This window comes from Magallana gigas, chromosome 4 (assembly GCF_963853765.1).
Source record: "Magallana gigas chromosome 4, xbMagGiga1.1, whole genome shotgun sequence".
Lineage (NCBI taxonomy): Eukaryota > Metazoa > Mollusca > Bivalvia > Ostreida > Ostreidae > Magallana > Magallana gigas.
In genome coordinates, this window is record NC_088856.1 from 17,284,176 (window position 1) to 17,306,644 (window position 22,469).

General features: G+C 32.0%; 2 long non-coding RNA genes and 1 pseudogene across 3 annotated transcripts; 2 read left to right on the forward strand and 1 right to left on the reverse strand.

Moving 5' to 3' along the window:
• Window positions 1-2,396: 2,396 nt before the first annotated feature.
• On the forward strand, window positions 2,397-3,183 carry LOC117682021 (uncharacterized). Its single transcript, XR_004596564.2, has 3 exons — window positions 2,397-2,523; window positions 2,616-2,804; window positions 2,969-3,183. It is a non-coding gene; the product is annotated as an uncharacterized lncRNA (long non-coding RNA).
• Window positions 3,184-9,613: 6,430 nt separating this feature from the next.
• Window positions 9,614-12,056, forward strand: LOC105325472 (macrophage-expressed gene 1 protein-like; annotated as a pseudogene).
• A 4,358-nt stretch (window positions 12,057-16,414) lies between these two features.
• Window positions 16,415-20,644, reverse strand: LOC105325459 (uncharacterized). Of its 2 annotated transcripts, XR_010712891.1 has the most exons (5): window positions 19,769-20,644; window positions 19,591-19,655; window positions 18,706-18,849; window positions 17,131-17,190; window positions 16,415-16,970 (listed from the first exon to the last, which is right to left on the reverse strand). It is a non-coding gene; the product is annotated as an uncharacterized lncRNA (long non-coding RNA). The 2 variants fall into 2 exon arrangements; XR_010712890.1 differs by having other exon boundaries at window positions 16,415-17,190; window positions 19,769-20,642.
• Window positions 20,645-22,469: the final 1,825 nt, after the last annotated feature.

Sequence of the window (22,469 nt, forward strand, 5' to 3'; positions counted from 1 at the left end):
AATCGCGAGAGAGAGAGAGAGAGAGAGAGAGAGAGATTTGATTTATAATTAACATTTTGATGTTTTATGTTTTGTTTGAATTTAGCATATATTGTATTGTCTCAGATCATTCGTCTGAAATGGGTATCCGCTTTTGTTTGTAATCAATTTGAAAAAAATTCTGACCGCACAATATTAATTTTTTCTGACATCACTTCTAGAGCGCTGTTCGCTACTCATTTTTTTAAAAAATATTTTGGGCCTTAGATTTTCAGGGTCATCTACTACCACAAAGCTTTTGTTTACATTTTGAATGCTGAAGTAAAAATTCCAATATATGACCTAAGTATGAATACGTTTATTTATGCTAAAAATGAATAAAAAGATAGACAAATCAGCTTGAAAAGATTTTTTACTGGTACATTAAACCTATGTAAACAAAAACAGGGCACGGGTCTTGTTTACATGACAAAGAATTCTGAGCTCCCTATCTTGCTTATAACATAACAACTGACTCTCAAATTCCATCTAATTATTAGAAATGAATTTCTACAGCATTGTAAATAATAAAAACAGAAAAACAGAATTTGACCAAAATCGTGACCATGCCCCTTTAAAGTATCAGCATGTAATGTTGAAGTAGCCCAAAGTTTCCCTGCAAACATTAGTTTCAAACTAAGGATTGTCTAAGGACAAGATTCATGTTGTTCAAGGGCCGACGGATTTTGGAGAGCTTCAGACTTTTAAAGACGCATCATACATGTACATGAAGCAATAAAATATTCCAAATAAGGGAATGGGATTTTTTTAAAATTTGATTCATGATTTTATTCGGAACATTCCGTACGAATAAAAACGTCAAGTATACAATTTTACAGAAAAATAGTTTGTTTTGAAATGAATTAGTTAATTAACGGTGACTTCCTCACGAAACCCGAATTAATATTCATGTCCCGTGTTGAATTTTAATTGAAAAGGAAAATTAATTGAAAATTCCGCATGCCGCGTCTACAAGTTGTAAAAAACGTGTACAAACAAAATGTAAAACTTTTATTGATAAAAATACACTTTGTGTATATCAAAGTTTACGTTGTTCTATGTAAAGCGACAAATTAAGGACGACAATGCTTGACAATGTGGTTTCGTCAAAGTCATATGATTTCATTTAAAAAAATACAATGAGAGTAATTATAAACAAACATGATGATAATGTTTGTATATTTTCTTCACATGTACGCGTACACGTACACTTATAAAATACATCCCAGTGAGAGTGTTGATAAAAACGAGATTAGTATCTACATATGTAACAAGGTAACCGTATCGTCTTGAAGAGTCATATCTAAATATAGACACATTACTTGGACGACTGTATAAATTTACATTACGGGTATGTTCCGTCTTCAGGCAAAATACACAAACATTTTACGCGCATTTATATCGAACACAACAACCACCCTTTGATTTTCATAAATACAGTTGGAAAGATGAGAATATATTCTTTATTTTAATTTTGTGAACTAATATCAGTTTGATTTCTACTGTCAAACGTGTTTAAAATATCACATGAATGATTCTGATTCTGACTCTTCATGACCGAGTTGTATAATCGTTGCATGTTTTTATAGAACCTAGATAAATGCGTAGTCTAGATAAAAAGGTGGAACAAATTTATTTGTCCACATTTTTATTTACATTTTGCTTCATCGCCGATTCAGACGTTTTTAAGGGACCAACTTTCCATATTGTTGCGAACATTGTTTTTGAAATCCCTTGTTCAGGAGGATATGTTTATAATTCAAGTTTATCATGGGGACTTCACACAGCAAGTAATTAAATGTTGAAAAACAATTAAGCACGCATCCAAAATATAACATTGACAAATGTTTTAATAAATTTATTCTGATATTCATGAATTATCTAGACACAATATATTTGATTAAAAGAAATGTGTATTTAAAAGATTCCAACTGTTACGGGAATCGAACTCAATCAAAACGTCGGAAACGATTACACTCTATCCTTGCGGCGTAACCACTCGACTATAAATCTAGTTGAGAAATTATATACAGCGATTTCTATGATCTCAAAGGTATCAATGATTTATTCAAAAAGGTAGATCTTTAAAAAACTTTGCCTCTTTGAATAACAATTTTCGAAGAATTATCGGATTCTAAACTCTAAAATTCTGAAACTTTGATTTTTCTATTTTATCTGCAATTCCTCTAGGTGAAAGTAACATAGGAATCGTAACACCCTCTATTGTTAACGTGTAAACATAATTGTAGCTGCACACGCACCCGTTCACGTTTATATTCTTACCCTCTCTGATAATTCCAATTTACCGGATTAATTAGCTCCGCATATAAATATTTACTGTATGAACATGTGACGTCATGCCATTGTTTCCATTGTGACGTCATAACAACATAGAAACAAAACTTATCAGTTCTTAGCGAAGCAAACGGAAAATGATCGTGACCTGTCATTTAGTGTTTTATTCGGTCAAATGGGCATGTGGATACTTCTCCTCTAGATTTATGGGTAATTATATTGTTATATTGAAATTTTATTTCACACATCCTAATTAACATAAACCGCCTTACTAACATTGTTTTTTTTTATATACATTGTAGCTGATGTTGAACCCTCCAGAGAACCGTCGTCGCAGCCACCACCCCCACCACCGCCAGCTGCCCTCATCATCAACCCCCGGAACCAGGGCAGCTCTGTGGACCCCCCACCTCCTGGAGCTCCTCCTCGGCGACGGCTTAGAATCAGGTTACCATCCCCCTGAATTTGTTCTGCTATGATGGAAACTACAGGTATGCCCCCCCCCTCCCCATATTTTTTATACAACTGTCATGAATACAATGTATATTTTTTATACGTTCATTGTTGTAATTAATGCATAATAGTATACTGGTCAAATAATGTTTATCTTTATTATTTAAAAAAATTATGTAATTATTATCGTTTTAATTTACAGAATGAAGGAATCAATGTCCTTCCGTTGGACCTGATCTGGGATGGTTAATAAATCAGACCGCTGGATATGAAATAACATCAGAATAGACTTTTAAAACGTTTTGTAATAAATTGGTGAACAAGAACTTAGGTAAATTGAATACAAATATATCATGAAGAATGCCGTAAACTTTGAACTTGACAAAAATATGTTGCGAAACTGTGATATGTAATAAACATGGTTTTAAAAAAACCAGTGGCTTTGGTTTTCATTCATTTACTTAGCGTTAATAATGGCAAAGTCCAAAAGTGGTGTCATAGCATACTAGAGAAACGCTGTGGTGCTATCTAATACAAACATCAAACCAGTTTCAATACTTCACAGATATTGAGTAAAATATCTGTTATAGAATTACAAGCATATATACGAATACCTTTAATGACGTCAATCAGTCTGGAGGGATATGAAAGTATGAGTTTGCATCGGCAAATACAGTTTTTATATATTTTTTATCAAATTAAACTATTAGATATACGGAATGAAATTAATTATGGAATACAACAGGCTTCATTTTGTTACAACGTGTTTTTCACTTCCCGCCGTTTGAATAAGACTTCTTTAAAAAATTAAATAAGTATTAGATTTTTTTTTCCTTTTACGAGACTTATGACTAGAACTAAATGTGATTATTATCTAAACAGTTAATTCAAAGGGAAAATAAGGAACTGTTTGTTTTCGTTGTGTTTAATTTGAGAAGCTTTGATAAGATACTGTTTCGGTACATATAATGCAAGTGACATCTTCTAATTTTGAACGAGTCATATTGACTAAATTTAACAATGCTCTGAAATTCGTCATTCCTCTTTATCAATATGTACTGGTATTTTTGCATCAAATGTTTGGAAAAAAAAGTTTAATTGATGACCTTCTTATTTCTCTATCTGTTAAGATATAATATTTAAAGCATAGAACAGCATTTCAACACAAAGAGTTCGTAATTTTGTAACAAAGTTTTCGCTCATCAGCTTCACGTTATAATAACTGAATCTGAATTAAATAAATCTATTTAATCACAAATCACAGATTAATTAATTGAAAAATATTGTGTAATGACTGTGTTCTATACACAATGCAGTATATCTTCTAAAATTTTACTTATCAAACTCTCTAGTGTTGAAGTGTTTTTTTTTAGAATGCCTAATGTTTCGACAAACTGATAAAGGGGGCGTGTAGATTTTTAAAGTCCCGTTACACAATTGTGCTTTGAAAGAATTACCAAGGCCTTTGTAAATGAAATAAAACATGTTTATTATCCATGATACATTGCTCCTCGTTTGTTGTCTATAGAGCTTCGTCCTTCAATTGTATGTTTTTTAAATTGCTATTCTAAAAAAATTATGTTTAATGAAAACTTTTCGGATTATAATAATTTCCTAATGTTTCCTTTTCGAAGATTTAACTAAAAGATTTTTTCGATCCTCAGTCTCAAATGATTTTTCATCATAAAAATCTTAATTATCCTTTAACCGTTTGAATGAAACGAAATAAAAAGAAATTACTGATGGTATCCATGCATTTTAAGAAGTTATTGCAATTTTGGCCATGATGGATATAATGGAATAAATACACAAGTTGAGATAAAAATCCCCGATTTTATCGATGCTTCTACCTCGGTGTAGTAGGTCTCCGTCCAACCACTGAGCCAATCCATGCTTTGAAAAACTCATTGTTATACTAACACAAGATAACTTCATTATTTTGTCTATATAAAAGGCAGATTCATGGTACGAATAAAAACATCCGGATTTAGCGTGTCGAATATTGCTGACAATCGGAAATCATTAAAGTTTCCGGGTAAGCGTTAATTGGGGAAGAAAAAAAATCCAATTAAACTTTTTATAGTGATAAAGAAATCATAACATTTTTGTTGGTGACAGGGTATAGTAAGGTATCCTTGTTCTGCCCCCCCCCCCCCCCCCCCCAAAAAAAAAAACAAAAACAAAAACATAAAATAAAATAAAGACCCTGAAAGTGTAAAAGAAAAACCCACCAAAAATAAAACAAATACAAAAATAAATAAAAAACCCACATAAGACGTAAGATCTAAAAATGGTAATTTATCATAATTTTGTATAAAGTTCAAATCAGAAATAAACACTCCGAGTCTAATAAATATTCTTTCTCTGCTAAAATGTTCAAAGTTAACGTAGTTAAAATTAGATGAATGCATAAATACGTCATTATATAAATAGTGCCTGTTTGGGAGGGTAACAGTTGAAATTGACACCCCGAGAAATCCATTGTCAGCCGACGCGAAGCGGAGGTTGACAATGGTTTTCGAGGGGTGTGAATTTCAATTGTTATCCTCCCAAACAGGCACTATTTATTTTGTTATACTGAATGTCTTAATTTAAGAAAATTTTACTGCTTTTAGTGCTTTAATATAGGAATAACGTGAATTCTACAGCGAACCGTACGCGCATAATTTTTGCGCATGTAACAATTTGTAATGTTACCTGTTGCTAAGTGCGTTGCTAACGCTAAGGGTAATAGAACAGATTATGAACTGCGTCTTTACCAATCAGATTTCAGTATTTAACTTGAAAGTATAACAATATATATCAACCTTGTCAAAAAGAAAATGGAAAATTACTGTACGGGTATGCATGAAAAGTAGTTATGTTTTCATCAATACCACCGGTATTTAATCTAAAATGTTTTCATTTTAATAATGCAAATCTCAACTGTATTGTATTTAATGGAGTGTTGGTGCATAGTTTAATGATTTACTTTTTCATAAACAGTCATTGTTGGTGTCATGTGAGAATAACATTTTTTTCTCTCGGTCGCAAGAAAGCATTGTAAACCACTTTAGATCTTGCTATACACAAATTCGACTGAACTTATAATTTAATATCATTAATATTTTTGACATGCTGTGACTTTCCTAGAAGCAACTGCAATATATATGAATCAAAACCAGTTCTATGACACAAAACATTTCTAGAGCTTTGTTATGTTTTCGTCTTTTACATCTGAAGAAAGAATGGTTGAGAAATTGTCTAAAATCTGAAATTTATTTTGCGAAATAAACGCATAAATTAAAAGAAAAGTAAGATATGATGATACTCATCAGGCTCTTTTTTCTCCTTCTGAATGTTAATTACCCGTCATTTTCACCATCTCCTCTGACAAAATGAACTAATTTTTTCAGTCACCCTATAATTTTTGGTAGAAATATTCTCACTTAGTAATAATAATCGTTAAGCGTTTACCTTTTTGGTTTGTTTTTTTATTGTGTCGAGTTGGAATACTAGTACTTCGATGATGCTAATGATAATCTTCTGTTGATAGTAATGTTATTTTAGAGGTAAAGAACGCATGTTTTCTATATTTTTCACTAAAGGTATCGAAATAAGCTCTTGTGAACACGGGTATATTATTTCTACCTACATGTTCATCGTATAAATCAAAATCAGGTCGTTTAAAAACCTTTTGTATTTTTTGTATCTAAACTAAAGTAGCGGTCATCAATCAAACATACACATTTCTAGTGTATTTTTTAATCCCCGATGGATTTTGAATTTGAGCCAATGACCAAACGTGTCAAATGGCATTTCCTGATTTCTTCCTCGTTTTAACAGTAATCGACGTTCTTTATCTTTTGATTAACTTTTTTTCTCTTTTATTTTACACTAAAGTACTTTTTAATTTCCTGATATCCAGGAATTTTGTCATCCAAAGAATGATTTTTATAATGATATATGTCTCTAACGCAAATATTTTTATCGATTAAACAGATAACACATTATTTCAGCCCGATGTTGAGGGTTTTCAACCAGTTTACTTCCAAACATGACCTTGTGGGTTATCTTGGTAATCTCTGTAAAATACACTTTCACAAACTTCCCGATGATTTTATATGATTAGTAATGAGAAGAAAAATCTAAAGAAGCACATTCGTTCAAAATCTTCACTTTGTATATATTTGGAACATTTATCATTTTTTGTTAAGATGTACATGAACATTTAAAAAAAGGATTTAAATATCCATTAAATTCCATTTAGCTTGTAAATTAAAACGGTGAGGAATACACCTAAATTGTGGGTTCATACTTGCTTTGATAATGTCACTAATGTATGAGATACCTACCCCTTTTAAAAAAAAATAAAAAATAGATAGTAATTAAAATCAGTTGACAATGATTGTATGGTACGCACGAAACAGTTATTATTATCAATAAATTTATTTTGTTTCTCAAACTTATGATCTGCTAAGTAAATGATATAATGAATTTATTAAAAAATCATATTAAACAAAATGAATGCGAATTGTGCACAGAAAAATATCCGGAAGTACTCTACTGTTCACTTTAGATTTAACTTTAAACCGCTCAAGAACCTTGTGATTAGATTGCTGATCAAAGTACTGCAGTACTAAAGGGAGTTAATTTTATTGATTACTATTTAAATTGATATCATCATACTAGTATGTTATTTCGCATGGCAAGTAGTTTCTTATAGCTTTATATAAATAATCTATACTACTATATTAAAATAATAGACTCTAATTTTTTAGCTTTAATACCGAGAAATCGGAAGAGTACTGTCTTTTGTTTTATATATTTTAAACATTATTGACACTTGAAGATTACCAATTTGTTTTTATTTTTTCTCAATCAAGCTTCGCTAATTAATAATCGACGAAAATTCCTTTAAAAAATCCGGAAATCATCTAAATTTTTTGGATTTTACAATCTTGCGCATGCGCATTACATTCACGCTAATCTTATATTTCCACAATATCACATTTGCATGGATAAACTCAGAAACGATAATACAAATCACGTAAATTATTGAAAATTTGTCATATATTCTATTTATCAAAGGAAATACGGGAGATAACTCTAACTCAGTGCATTTAATATGAAAAATCACGAGAGTTCGAATGTCAGCATGGTGTGTAAATTCGAAGCGAGCAAAACGTTGGTGAAAAAAGTGTTTACACTGTAATTCTTCATTAATATGAATAAAAATTATTAAAGATTTGATGAAAGGTATCTACAACCTCAAAATGGTTTGTTATGAATAATTTAACTGTTATTTTCAATATAGCTTCATTAATTTAATCCAAAATCGTTTTAGAGCAATCCTTTAATTTTTTGCTACATTACGGGGTATCAGGAGAAAACGTACCAAGGAGAAAACGTACCCAATCTCTAGGGTACGTTTTCTCCAGGAGAAAACGTAACCGGGTACGTTTTCTCCGAGAGAAAACGTACTCTATGAAAATCATAAATATACTACTTAATAGTTTTTAATACTTTTAAATACTATTTTGCATAATAAATATATAGAAATTTGATATAGAATTTTATAGATATATGAATTGAATACTTTATAATTATAAAGGGGTTGGGCATATTAAATAATTTTCATATGCTACTTTAATGCATAGATGTATAGAAATATATTCATGTTATGAATAATATCTTTATAATAATTGTAGCAACTTTTATTTTAGTACGAAATAATGACTTGCCATAAAATGTTATCAGTCTACTTCTTCTAATTATCAATTTATCGGTAGCCTTACCGATTTGAGTTTCTCTATGCGAGATCTTCTGATTTTAATTATAGTGATAATAAATTAAATACCTCAGCAGTTATTATTATGTAATATCATGTATTGCCTCCCCATGCTGATGTTTATTGTATATTTTATTTAGTTTCATTTAAGAATATCTATGAAAACCATTATTTATGGTACGTTTTCTTTTGTAGAAAGCGTACCCGGGTAAATTGGGTACGTTTTCTCCTGGGTACGTTTTCTCCAGCATTCCGGCCATTACGGGTATATGGGAGGCATTTTAACTGTTGTGAAAGTCTGTCCCGAGACACAGTTATTCTAACTAAGCAGAGTGTAGTGAAATTAATAGCATTATTGTTGGCTTAAAGCTTGGTTATGTACATTGTAAATGTCAACAATACGGTGTGTCGATGATCGATTTCGTAAATGTCCGATATCATATACAATGTCAACCCGCGCACGCACGGGTCAAATCTAGTTAAACATATTGTTTTATAATATAAATTCTCGGGTTTTTTTCGACAAGAATTCCGAGCTAGATGAAAACCCCATATGAATTACCTTGTGTTATATTCAAAGATAGAATTAACGCAAACTCTACGATGTATCATGTAAATGCATCAGTAATCGAAATATTTCTGGAAAAGTGTATAAAAGCAAATTTTAACGAACAACAGTACTGGTTCTATATTTATATTGGTTAATCTGTCTTTGAATCCAAACGCTACCGCTATAATCGAACTCTGGCGTAGGAATACAGACGACTACAAAAATATCTAAATTGTTCGTACCATTAAAAATTTGAATATTTGATTAGGAATTTATAAATAAATTTCCATGAAAAACAATGCTTCTGAAAACATTAAATCGAATTTTTTGATTTCCGGTTTGCCAGAGTAATGGCATAGGAGAGTTGATTAAAATCAACTCCCAATAAAATACACTGAATTGTTTCCTTAAAAATGACCACTGGAAATTTGACTGATAAGAACTTTTCACTTCCTCTTTTTTTATCTTTTTGTTATCATTATAAACGTTTCCCAAACCTAATCTACCCAGACTTGTTAAAACGATTGACCAGATATGTTAAAGTTAGTTCTGTGCCTTCTCTGTTTGGCGATTTCACTCGTAAATTCAGAGGTGTCAACCTTTACATATGGAGACCCGAGGGCATGTTATGATGGAAAAGGAGAAAAGCCGTTTATGTTTGAGGTTCTGCCTGGATTTGGTTGGGATAACCTCGTCAACGAAAACCGTGGCGTTGTTGTGAATTTCAATTATTCAAAATGCAAGACAACGGAAGACAGGCGCTATCTTCTTCCAGACGGGGTCGTTACTATTCCTGTCAAGACGAGTCAAATGAACGTTTTTTCCAAGCTCTATGACCACTGGTCTCAATATGAATCAGATACATCGAATTCGATCAACATTGGTGCTTCGGGAAGCATTATGGGAGTAGACATTGCTGCAAGCTTTTCTTCTGAATATGAACACATCAAAAAGCATCAGTTGGAGGATAAGTCGTTCACTACCAAAGTTCAGGCGAGGTTTGTCCGATATACAGCCAAAGTTCTTCCCGATGTACAGCTTGACCAGTCTTTCCGTAATCGTCTGCTAAGAATCGCAGGACATATTCAACAGAACCGGAAGTTGTCTACCAATTACGAGAGCGAACTGCTGGTCCGTGATTTCGGTACACACGTTCTAACCAGTGTCGACGCCGGGGCTTCCATTGTCAAGGTGGATCAAGTCGACTCCTCATTACTTGAGGACACTACAATAGACAGAGTAAAAATTGGGTTTTCAGCCAGTGTTTCCCTTCCTGGTATAGCAAGTGCAAGCATCAAAGATCAATATTCAAACACAAAAAAAGGAGCTTGAGAAGTACATGAAAAGCGTCAAGAATTCGGACATTAGAACCTATGGGGGACCACCAATGAATCCGGAAAATTTCACGCTGAGCAAATGGACAACTACCATAGGGAATGATTTGGTTGCTGTTGATAGGAATGGGTTTCCACTTGACTACGTTATATCCACGACAACACTCCCTGAGCTTTCTGAGAGTCTGGTAGAAGAGGTGGTTCAGAGTGTTCGACAGGCCATCTCGTCTTATTTTAAACACAACACGTATCCAGGATGTACAAACCCAGATGCACCTAACTTCAGCAAAATCTCAAATCTGGACGACGGTACATGCCATGCCCCACTCACTAATCTGAGCTTTGGGGGAGTTTATCAGGAGTGCCTTTTCGAGGGTAAACTTGTCAATAATGAAAACTTGTGTGACAAACTTGCGACCAAGAATCCACAAACACAGGATTTTTCGTGCCCAGACGGATTTGAAAATGTTCTTCTTTACAAAGGAACAATGCATAAAGCTCAGCAACAACATCAATGTCACAGTTGCTGGATCTTTTTCGACTGTTGTCATGATCAACCATTTTATGCTTCAGCAACGTACACATCGTACTGGTGTCGAGCAAAGCCAAACTCTGAAGTGCATGAGGATAGTGGATATCTGTTTGGGGGGCTGTATTCAGACAGAACCAATAATTTTGTCACTCAATCAAAATCATGTCCGCAATATTTTAATTCTTTGCTGATTGCTTCCAATGTCAGAATTTGCACAAGTGATGACTACGAACTTGGTGCAAAGTTTGCGGTGCCTTTTGGCGGGTTCTACAGTTGCCAACATAGCAATCCTCTGGTTGATGGCAAATTGAGCACAGTGTGTCCTAAGGGATTCAGTAACCACTTAGCAACAATAGAAAAGGATTGTGAAATTCAGTATTGCGTGCGGACTGGTCTACTCTCTGGTTTAAAATTCCCAACCGTTCATATACCACCATTTTCTGACGTCCCAGCAGAAAGTATAAGAGAGCCGGCTCATTTCATTATTTCCCATAACTCTGAGAACTGGGTTCAACTTGTTGATCCTGAAATGAAAGGTAAAACACCTGAAGAGTCAACATGGACAACACTAAACTCGGCACCAAAAGAAATGGAAACTTTAATGAATGCATTCACCGAGAATCACGTGGTCAAACTAAACGATGATTCAGGAATGTCAAAAGGCGCCATTGCAGGTTTGTCCGTTGGTTTGACGACTGCTGTCTGCCTGATCGCCGGTATAGCCATTGCTGTGCGAAGAAATCGCAAACAAAAACGAGAATATAACAGAATTGGATAAGCCTCAGTTGAGGTTAAATTCATTATCAAAATATTATTTTATGTCAAGGGCAACAAAGTCAACAAATCCATATTAAATATAATGGTCATTACGTCTTATTAAATTAATAGATATACATGTAAATCAATGAATAATTAGAATGTACTGGTACTTGTTATTATTTTTTTACTGCAATATAAAACATGTGGGTTAATTCAATATCAAGAGACTTTAGCAAAAATATAGATTTCATTCTAATTATCTCAATTTTTGTTTTGTTGATGTAGTTTATGCAAAGTTATTGATATGTTTCACATTAAAAAGAAATAAATTAATCATTTTTCCTGTACCCGGGTTTTTTTTTCTTTTAAGTATATTTATAAAATAATTCCATTAACTTCTATATTTAAACAAAAAAAGAAGTAATCCTTTTATTGCTATGTCTCTATCAAAGAGATAGAGATTGGAATGAAGACAATCATTACATAACCAAATTTTGACTTATAATTCAATAGTATTTAAGATCCTATTATCCGTTTTTCCATAATGGCTGTTTTTACAGGTTTAAGGCGATGGTATATTTCGTATAAAGTTTGTAAAAAAGAGTCCCAGGAAATGGAAAGGTAACATGTTTGCTCGTACAGATACTCAATGACATCACATATGTTGTATGCATAAAAGATTGTGTAAATATCTATACCTTTTCCTAAGTTTCTGCTTTCACCAATTTTTGCTTAATACATGTATTTATGTTGCGTCTCACCCGCTAGAGAGTGTAGGGAAACTTGCAGACATTCCATTCCCGTACGTTAACCACATTTCTGTAATGAATTACTAAGTCAGGGTTAAACGTTTAACAAAACGAATTTATGCAAGCAACTGACAATAATGTAGTGTTCATAACTTCTCATGAATGCAATTCCCTCTTACATCACGCAATAGATGTATAAATAAAGTACAAGTAGTTATAATATTACGAAGTGACATAGGCATGTTCAAAAATAAAACGTGATAAATGATTACAAACATTCGAATAAGATGGAGGCTATTTAAAACCTGACAGTATCTAAGTTGATCAGTATTTAACTGCGTCCAGATTTACTGGTTTGCATGAGGTCATGCTTTTATGGCTTTTCATGATAGTAATTATCAGTATCTACACATTTGCCAAGATAAAACATTTTCTGTCGGTTTAATTCCTGCCTCTTGTTAATTTGCGTGATTCTCTAAATTTCGCCATGTTTGTCAGCGGCCTGTAAATAATGCCAGCTGAAAATAAATATAATCCATGAATAAGTATATGTAATGCTATATAAAGAGATAGATTGCCATAATTCATTTAGTATTCAGTTTCAAGATGATTAATGGTTGATTCAGTACTTATCTGCTTCAGTCACGTTGCTGAAAAAAATCATTAAGTATATTTCCTATTGGCAGCTTTTTACAAATGGGGCATGCTTGGATTGGAAACTTAACTATGTGAACCTGTGTATACTAAATTCATATTAAAGTAAACAAAAGTAAGGCACGATGAAAATGTATAAAGAACTTAACTTAAATATTTCAAAGAAGTTGAATTCTCTGGATGTATTTCATGAATTTGTTTAAATGTATGACCTTTACTTAGAATCCATACCAGTTGCATAATATCTTTTTATGCTGAAATGTTTTTGTTGTCCTGCTTTTCACGAGTTTTGATGTTTCATTTTCAGAAAAAAAGTTGCGTACCTATTTTTTAGTTTCCAAATTTCCACAGTTAAGACCACAATAACCGTTTGGGCCGGGAATTTTCCACAAAAATCCGTTCAGTGTATCTCAATCATGTATTGTTAACTTAAAGGTCTTTCGATTGTCATATGACGTAATTGTGAGCATTCCGGAATAATTTACCGTAATTGGTTATAATATTAGTATTATGTGATGCATGGTTTTGTCGATATTTCTTGATTTAACTTGTGTTTAACATCTTTAAAGCTATGTAAAGTGAAATGACACTAATGTTTAACAAGTTATAGAGAGTAGTCTGAGTTGAAATCGCTGAATTCAATGAGAAACTGGTATGACCATACAAAGGAAAAGTTGACATGGACTGCAATTCATAATGTTTTACCTAACAAGGTAAACATTTCTTTGCATATTTTTATAGGAGATGTAATGAGTTACAAATGTACCAAATAGCAGCGAGTTTAATCCACTATTTCAAAAGTTATAGGCGTTTGGTTTTGCTAAACTGTACTTATTCATAGTTGAGAATTTATCAAAATGCACTCTAAATGTGATAGATTTCATACTGGCAAGTTTCAATGGCCTTAAAATGCATTAAATAAAAGATTGCGATACATTTCTTTAAAAAGTTGGTTTATTATATAGAAATCAGTAAAAAAAAATTGTAATGTTTGAATGGAGAGCAGTCGTCGCTATAATTGCCCTGATAAGTGTACAATTATTAGCTCCTACAGTACAGCGTGAACAACTTATTTGCAACCTACCAACATTTAAGTTCAATTTGAATGTTTACACATTAATCTTCAAATTCAAAAAAAAAAATATTTCACGGATTTCACCATAAAAATATCAAAGGTGGAGAAACCTTAATGTCTTTTTTTTCTCGAAAAAACGTAATAATATCAAATTAGAGAGCGTGCTAATTTTTAAATAATTTTTTTTTCGGACTTATTATGTACCTTACTTTTCTAAAATACGCATCACCATTTGGTGCTTTGTTTTAAAGCTGTGATGTGAATATTGTTTTGAAATTTCATTGTTACATGTACAAAATGTACATAAAATGACTATTGTTTGTGTGCCATAACAATAGCAAATTACAATTTGAGAGTTATGCAGATTCTTGACGACCAGACCCTAGCTTCCATATATAGTAAAAAGCATTTGTACACAGGGCACATTGACGGCAAAGTTACTATATATGTTATGGTATATGTTTTGCATCCACGTAATAACGTCTATCTATTATTAAAATCGGGAGGTAAAAAAGGTGAGAAAAGATCATTTTTAGCTAAAGTATCACAACATGCACCTCCTATGGGTGTGGGCGGTTTAATTTAATATTTGAGACCTGTAGTGTTTGGCTTTTATACTACTATATTTGTAGTAGTTATCTTGAGAAGTAGCATAGGGTAACAGTATTCAAAAATACTCACATAATTTTGCTGAGTTGTGTGATACAATTGAAAATCCTTCAGGACCCGTACTAGCTAGTAAGACAGAAATATTGATCTGTTAATCTGGTGTATTAAAATATAGCTCACAAATATTAGTTACATATTGTAAGCGTCAACGTTTTGATTTTAATATAAGTGATTATTTCCATTTGTACATTTTTTGAAATAACATAATGTAGATTAATACTATCAACAACTGGCAAACAAGGTCCCGGTTGTAGTCTAGTACTTACCATCAGCCAATTGTACGTATTCTTCGCTGTTACTTGAACCTCTTTTACATCTGTTTTTGTTTTTCCTCGATGACGTCTTACACAATTTTATCAAAATACAACGTAGGGTTGAATCTTTTCTTTAATTACCATCACAGTTTCAAAAGCTTTTACGATTTTTTTAGAGATCTTATTAAAATTTTATAGTTACTTATCAATTGACGATAACTCTAATACTTTTAACATCATTTCGAATTTTTAAAGCAAGTTTATTAAGTGTTTATTTAGGTATTCGTGTGCGTGTAAAATATTTTAAAATATTTGACATAGCAAGAGTATCAACAAAAAATAATAAACTAACCTTTATTAGAAACAAGCAAAAATGACAAAAGCGTAAAAATAACACCTGCAAAGCAATATATTTTCTAAACAAACAATATTCAAAATGAAAAATATCGAGATTTGCAGTTCTTGTTAACATTACAGTTCTGTTTACTTTTAAATGATTGAAATAAAAGGAAACAAAACTATTCATTTTACATTTAATTTTAACTTAAGGAGGGCGACTTTAGTTTGCATTGCGCATGTTTTTGCGCATTCTAATATAATACAGTTGTTTTATATTTCTTATGAATTTTTTTCGATATCATTTATAAAATTGAACACAATAAACAAAATACAGATAAAAATATTTAGATTTTTAAAGGAAATTTTTATTTTTAACACGATTTTTACGTTGTGCGGTAGGGGAGCATTGCCATTGCGCTTTTATGACGTTATGATAAAATGAAGCTTTGTAGGAGTATGTTATAAGAAATAACATAAAAGAAAAAGTAAAAATTGTACGCTGTTGAAATTTTATATACAGAATGATGCTATCCTCGAGGATATTTTCCTCATTTTTGGAATGAATCCATTATACCAATCATCATTCATGATGATCCAAATATATAGCAAAATTTGGTGCATTTTAATATTTTGAGATGGCCTACTAAAAACCAGACGGTAGAATTTTGTGTTTTTACATATAAGGTAGGAAATGATATTACTTATCATATATAACAATTTGAGAAAAAAAGCTATTGTAGTATTTTTTAAAACTGCTTTGATGTGCGGAAAATGACAGTTTCCTATACATTCCTATAGTAAATGTACCTCTATTTTGAGATGGTCCCTTCAAAGAACCAGACGGTCGATTTTCATGAACCTTCGCATATAAACTAAAGTTGGTTTAAATTACATATGGTTAAAAAATAAAGAGTTTTGCTATTGTAGTTTTTCCGCAAAAAAACCCAAATCGGCCTCCTTAAATCAATTTCACATTTGTCTCATTTAACCGCATATTATCTGAGCAACGTTGCATTGCGTCTGGTTGAACTAGACGTCCATGATAGATCAGCAGGAATGCACAGCTTCATTTAATTAATACCCTATTACCGTCCGCAACCGGTAATAAAGTGTACATACTTTTGCAATAAAGAACAAATTTACTTCAAAAACCTTACCGTCATCATACATAAATCATCTAAAATTAATCTTAAAATCTAAAAATTATTAATTTCATGTATTATAATCAAACATTTGAATTGTTTTGTGGCATACACAGTTTTATTTTATTCTGTTCCTCTATTTTCCATTTCAGCAAAATCGGTGTAAACGTCAGAAGAGGTACTCAGTAGGCCAGTAGGCCCAGGAAATCGGCGGAATAGACATATCTCTCGTAAAATTGCTAATATTAAAATAAAACTTAATGCAGATCCAGCAAAAATGACTACATTTCTATCAAAATTTGTTCTGTGTTCTGGTTTTTGCATTTGGTCTTTGCATTTTATATTATCTTTGTTTTCGTTTTTACAGCTGATTGATTCTGTAAAAAAAAACTCGTTCGTTGTGATTATTGTTTGGTACGTTATGATTTTTGTTTACTCCATATGAAAGGGATCTAACTCTGCTGATGAAAAGCCAGCTTAGAAAACAATTGAGTTGAAGTACGTTTATCAAATTAGTATTGTTATGTTTATTTGTACCTTGTTTTTCAGTTGTGTCCTTTATTTCGTCTTTGTTCACATATCCATTGCTCGTTGTTTCTACATGTAGAATAGAATATCAATTAAAGGAACAATTACATGTACATATTTTTTTACAATAAAACTGAATAGGAAACTCGATATCTCATTAAAATATCATTTTATAATATTTTTGAATAGCGGAGGGGGGCAATATAACACTTTTAAAAATTATGAAAATATGTAAATACAGTAGTAGCAACGTTATTGTTGACAAACGACATGCACGATTCTGATACACGAACGATTACGCACGATACACGAACGATCACGCACGATACACGGGCGATCACTAACTAACTGAATTTTCACGATACACGAACGATAACGATAAAACACGCAAACAAACGATTCTACACTATTAACACGCAAAATCAAAATTAATTTTTTAAGATTAGAACTAAGGAAACGTATAATTGCTTTAAATTATATTGCTTAATGTTTGTGTTTTATTGAAAAGCGGAATGTATAGTAGTTATGCACTGTTTTATATTTTACGAGTAAACAATTTTACATAGGATTCATACACAAATTAATTTTTTGTCTCAATAACGAATATTAACTTCTATTATAAGTTAGAGAAAATTAAATGTAAATGAAATAAAGATAATGCATAAACTACACGAAATTACTTACACACGAGTTGACTTTTTATGTAATCCGATTCTCTTATGTACGATTTAATTACCATAAGCGGGATACAGGTAAATGTGTTACTTTGTTCCATAGAATTTCGATTTTACACATACAATATTTTCATATTTACAGTACATAATTTATTTATTTCTAATTATTCTCAATTTTAAAGCGTCTAAATAAATTCTATATTAAATGTATGTTTATACAATGTACCAGAGAGGAATGCGTATCGTATTTTCATTTGAAAGAAAAACGTGGGGAATAATCGTTTAGTTTAAAAAGGGGAATGGGTAAGCTTGCCCGTTTTCATTCAACGTGTCGCTCTTGCTAAAATGATTTAAAACTATGTGTCAAGATACAATGTATGCTTGATATAGTCTGATTACAAAAGTATGCAAAACTCGACCGAACAAAATTAATGATTGAATGAGCTGTGTAAATACATACTAATTAATGCATTTAACGACGAAAGAGAGAATGAATGTTAACAACTGTCAGTGTTCTTCTATAAAACAGTTTTAAATTCACATTAGTGTTTTGTTTTAAAACAAATTACTTGTTTTTTAAAGAATAAATACTGACATTGCGTATAACAAGTTACAAAACGAAAAAACCGCACGATAACGCATGAACACGCACGTTAAAAAACGCAAACCAACTTTCCTGATACACACACTATCCCGCACGTTACACGAACGATCACCCACGTAACACGAATTATTTAACACGATTGGCTTGTCAAAAATAACGTTGTTACTTCGATATCTTGTTTAGCAGACATAAATTTCATTATCAAGGAAGAGGTTTAAATATTATCATATTTTTAGGTTAAAGTTTAAATATTTTGGAAGAAAATCATTCATTTGTTAATTTTTGCATGAACTAGTATTTACTAACCTGCTACACGTAAAGGAGTAGTAGAAACACAACCGTAGATATGATGGCATGGTGAGCATTTGCATTTATGGACACACAAGCGGCCATAGTATGACGGAGGACATATAGTTGTGCAGTTCTTACCAAAATAACCAACTGGACACTCTAACCATTGAAGCAGTATATTATCATTCATTTTAAAATAAATAATGTAAAGCCTTAAAGTGCATGTATCATTCAAATAATTGAAAAATTAACGGCATTGAAATGGTTAAAAGGCATTGAAACACAAATAAAGGCATTATTGCGCCTTTCAAAAGACAATATAGCGCCTACATTACAATGTAAAAAAAAAACTAAGTTTATTTTGAATTTATTTTCAACTGCCAATATAAAGTGCAATAACTTGTAAGCCTGAAAATTGTAAAATTTACACATAAAAAGCAGTTAGGGAAACTTGAAATTTCTTTTTTAGCACTCTGATATAGCTATCGATGGAGCCGTAGTTGTGATAACATGGAATTAATTATATAAATTTGACAACTATCAAACTTATGGTATAATTTTCTGTCAGCTTTTCCTCATGATATTAATCATTACATAACGAAGGGTATTAACATAAAACTTATGAACAGTTTAAACTAACAGCATGTATAAAGGAAACGAGGATACTGTTATAAAGAAAAATCAGTTTGATTTGTATGTGTGTAAGCTTTGTTTATCCACAATCTATAATAGTATCTTAGCATCTCATAAAAAATCAGAACTTTACCGAGTCATATCATGAAGTAGATTATCATGTTTCATTTAATTAGTCTACTGGTGGCAACTCAGATTCACGAGGATCAACGTTTACAAGCTGCCTGATCTACTACCTGTAACTTCAGAACAGAAAATGTACAATACCTTTGCAATCGCCACCGTCTTTGTAATAATTCATCAGACATCGTAAAGTGTTGTCTGCAAGAGCCCTAAAATCCATTCCCAATGATATTATTGTCTGACTTGTACATTATTCTTCTAACAAACAAACATACATTTATTAAAATGATTTATAATAAATCCAAATATAAATGAAACATACCTTTTGTTGAAGTAATAAGTGTAAAATGTCAAAACCAATGGAATTGCAGTCGTAAATTGAAAAAGACATGTTGAGTACATATTTCCTTTAAAGTGGATTGATACATATGCAGAGTGATTGTGTTATGGCTCGATAAAAAGGAAAATGGTTATAATTTAAAATTATAAATAGCATTGAGGAAATTAACTGGATAATTGTATTCAATATGTAAAATGGTTTTTCGATGTTTACGAAGTCTTACGAGGAGATTGTTATTGGTGTTTGAAACTTGAAGTTTGCCATCTATGTATTTTAATCAGAACTGATTTTTGAAAAGATTTTGAATTGGATATTCAATATTTTAAATTTGAGATTCAATTTTATATCGGTAAAACGAGTCATATTTTCAAACAGTTGTACACTAACTAGAAACTGAAAAATCGGCCATATTGAAATGTTACACAACAAACATGCTATCTTCAATCTATTTGTCGGAATGGTACGTGTAAAAGAATTGTTTCAAACCAGGAAAACTCACGAGCGATTGCTAATTGTAAAAAATTAAACCGGACATGGAATACGGATTTTAAGGAAATGTATGGGAAATATACGATATTTGTCCAGTTTAATCCAATATTTCTTTTATGTCCGCATTTGAGAGCATCAAATTTGATCTGCTTATTAAAATTCAAAAAATAATGATAAAGCTGTAGTCACTTTCTTTTGGTACTGGTGTTAGTTATAGCTATTTAAAGTCGAAACTCACAATACATGCATACAAACTTAAAAAAAAGCAATCAAATATCAACGTTAAATTTCCTTGATTTCCTTGCTAGCAAACATATGTCACTTAATTTATCATAAAACACAAAGCAGTTTACTACAGTCAACAACTAATGTCACGAACCATCGCACTTACCACTAACTCATTCTCATTCATTCACTTTTATTCAATTTATGCTTTACAGCTCAGCAGAATTACGCGGGGGTGTTAAGGAAGCATATGGTATCTCAGATACATGTAATTCCGTGAAATCACAAATCTTAGTTAATATGTACATATTCAAATATCTAAGCAACTAAACGTAGATCAAAAACAAATAAAAAAATACTGAAGACAATTTTTTTCCAGAAATTAGTTTGTATTACGTAGATTTACACATTGATGACGTCATGACTAAAAGTTGAATGTCGTGTGAATTTGATCGGAAAGCATTGTAAACATATTCAAAATATAACTAATCTAAGAACTCTTATAAAGTATTGTGGTGTGATTTATTGAGAATTGAACATAAGAATACTGGGGGAGATGTTAGTGTTATCAGTCATTCGCTAAAAGGTATGTAAATTTTCTTTTATTTCTCGGCCAGGCTTTCCTCTGTCGTTGTTTACGATATAAAAATCCGACTAGAACAACACTACCCCGTATATATTGAACTTGATATTTTATACGTATCGTTAGTTTGATCAATGCTTAAATTGAAAAGTGCTGCTAGAATCCCATGTTGTGTGTTGTTTTGATTCAATTTGCCGTTTTCCGTGCAAACTATAAAAAAGTTGGGAAGGTTTTACTAGAACCGGATAAATAACTTTTTCATAAGGAAAAACATAGGATTCTAGCAGCGGTTTTGATTAAACTGAGATGTTTTGCTTTCACTTGGTATGTTTATTTTATTTTTGAAACCGCGGGGTAGTGTTGTTCTATCTCATTTTATGTTAAGGAATATACGTAGGCTATTTATAGTTGTCACGTGATAATGGACCAATGTGGCAGTTATGTACTACCCGATTTTATTGCACTGACATCTATTTTAAAGGATAATACTAAGTTTTTGATCTTATTCAAAATAATGATTTAATTTCACGATTTTGAATATAACAATAAAAAAAAAGACGCTAAATTGCCCATATGCTTCCTTAACACCCCCGCGTAATCTTTAAACAACACATTTATCATATAAATATGCAAGTGGAACATAAAAAAATCAATATACTTAAAATATTTCTGTTACATCATCTTTTGTTAAGCCCCGTCCAATAAATATCTTATTATCTTCCACCCCGTCCAATAAGTCACCTTTAGTTGTCCAACTTATTGGACGGCTACAGGTATATTTAAGAAACAAAGAAATAATGACATAAGGATTGTTTGAATAGGTTTAATTCAATCCTCAAAAGTTATGAGAAACACAGAAATTCACCATGAGCGTATGCACAGTTAATTTACGAGCATTCCGAATTTCACATTTATGGTAACATGTGCGTCTTTTTAAACGCATACGGATACTTCTGGGCATTTACATGTATGCGACAATGAGGGTTAATCAGAATCTCTGGGTTTCTTGGTTGGTGGACTTCCTAATTTTTGTCCTTGTACAATGTCTCTCACGAGCTTTTCTTGGTCCTCAGATGTTCGTTTATAATTTCTCACTGACACTGATCTGTGACCGGTTTTCTCATCGATTAATTGTTCATCCACACCTGCCAAATACAGCCGAGTAGTGGCCGTAGCACACAGGGAATGGTTAGAGAAAAAAACGTTTAAATCCCGCCATCTTGCACAACTTGGCGACAGTTTGTTGAAGCGGATGGACACCGACTAGGGCGTCGTCATACCATTTGTATGTTGTTTTCTGCTCACCTGACTCGGCTGAATTTGTGTCAGCGTCTTGTGAAGCTTTCACGAGCATTTCGTCAGAGTCGTCAAAATCATATATATCCG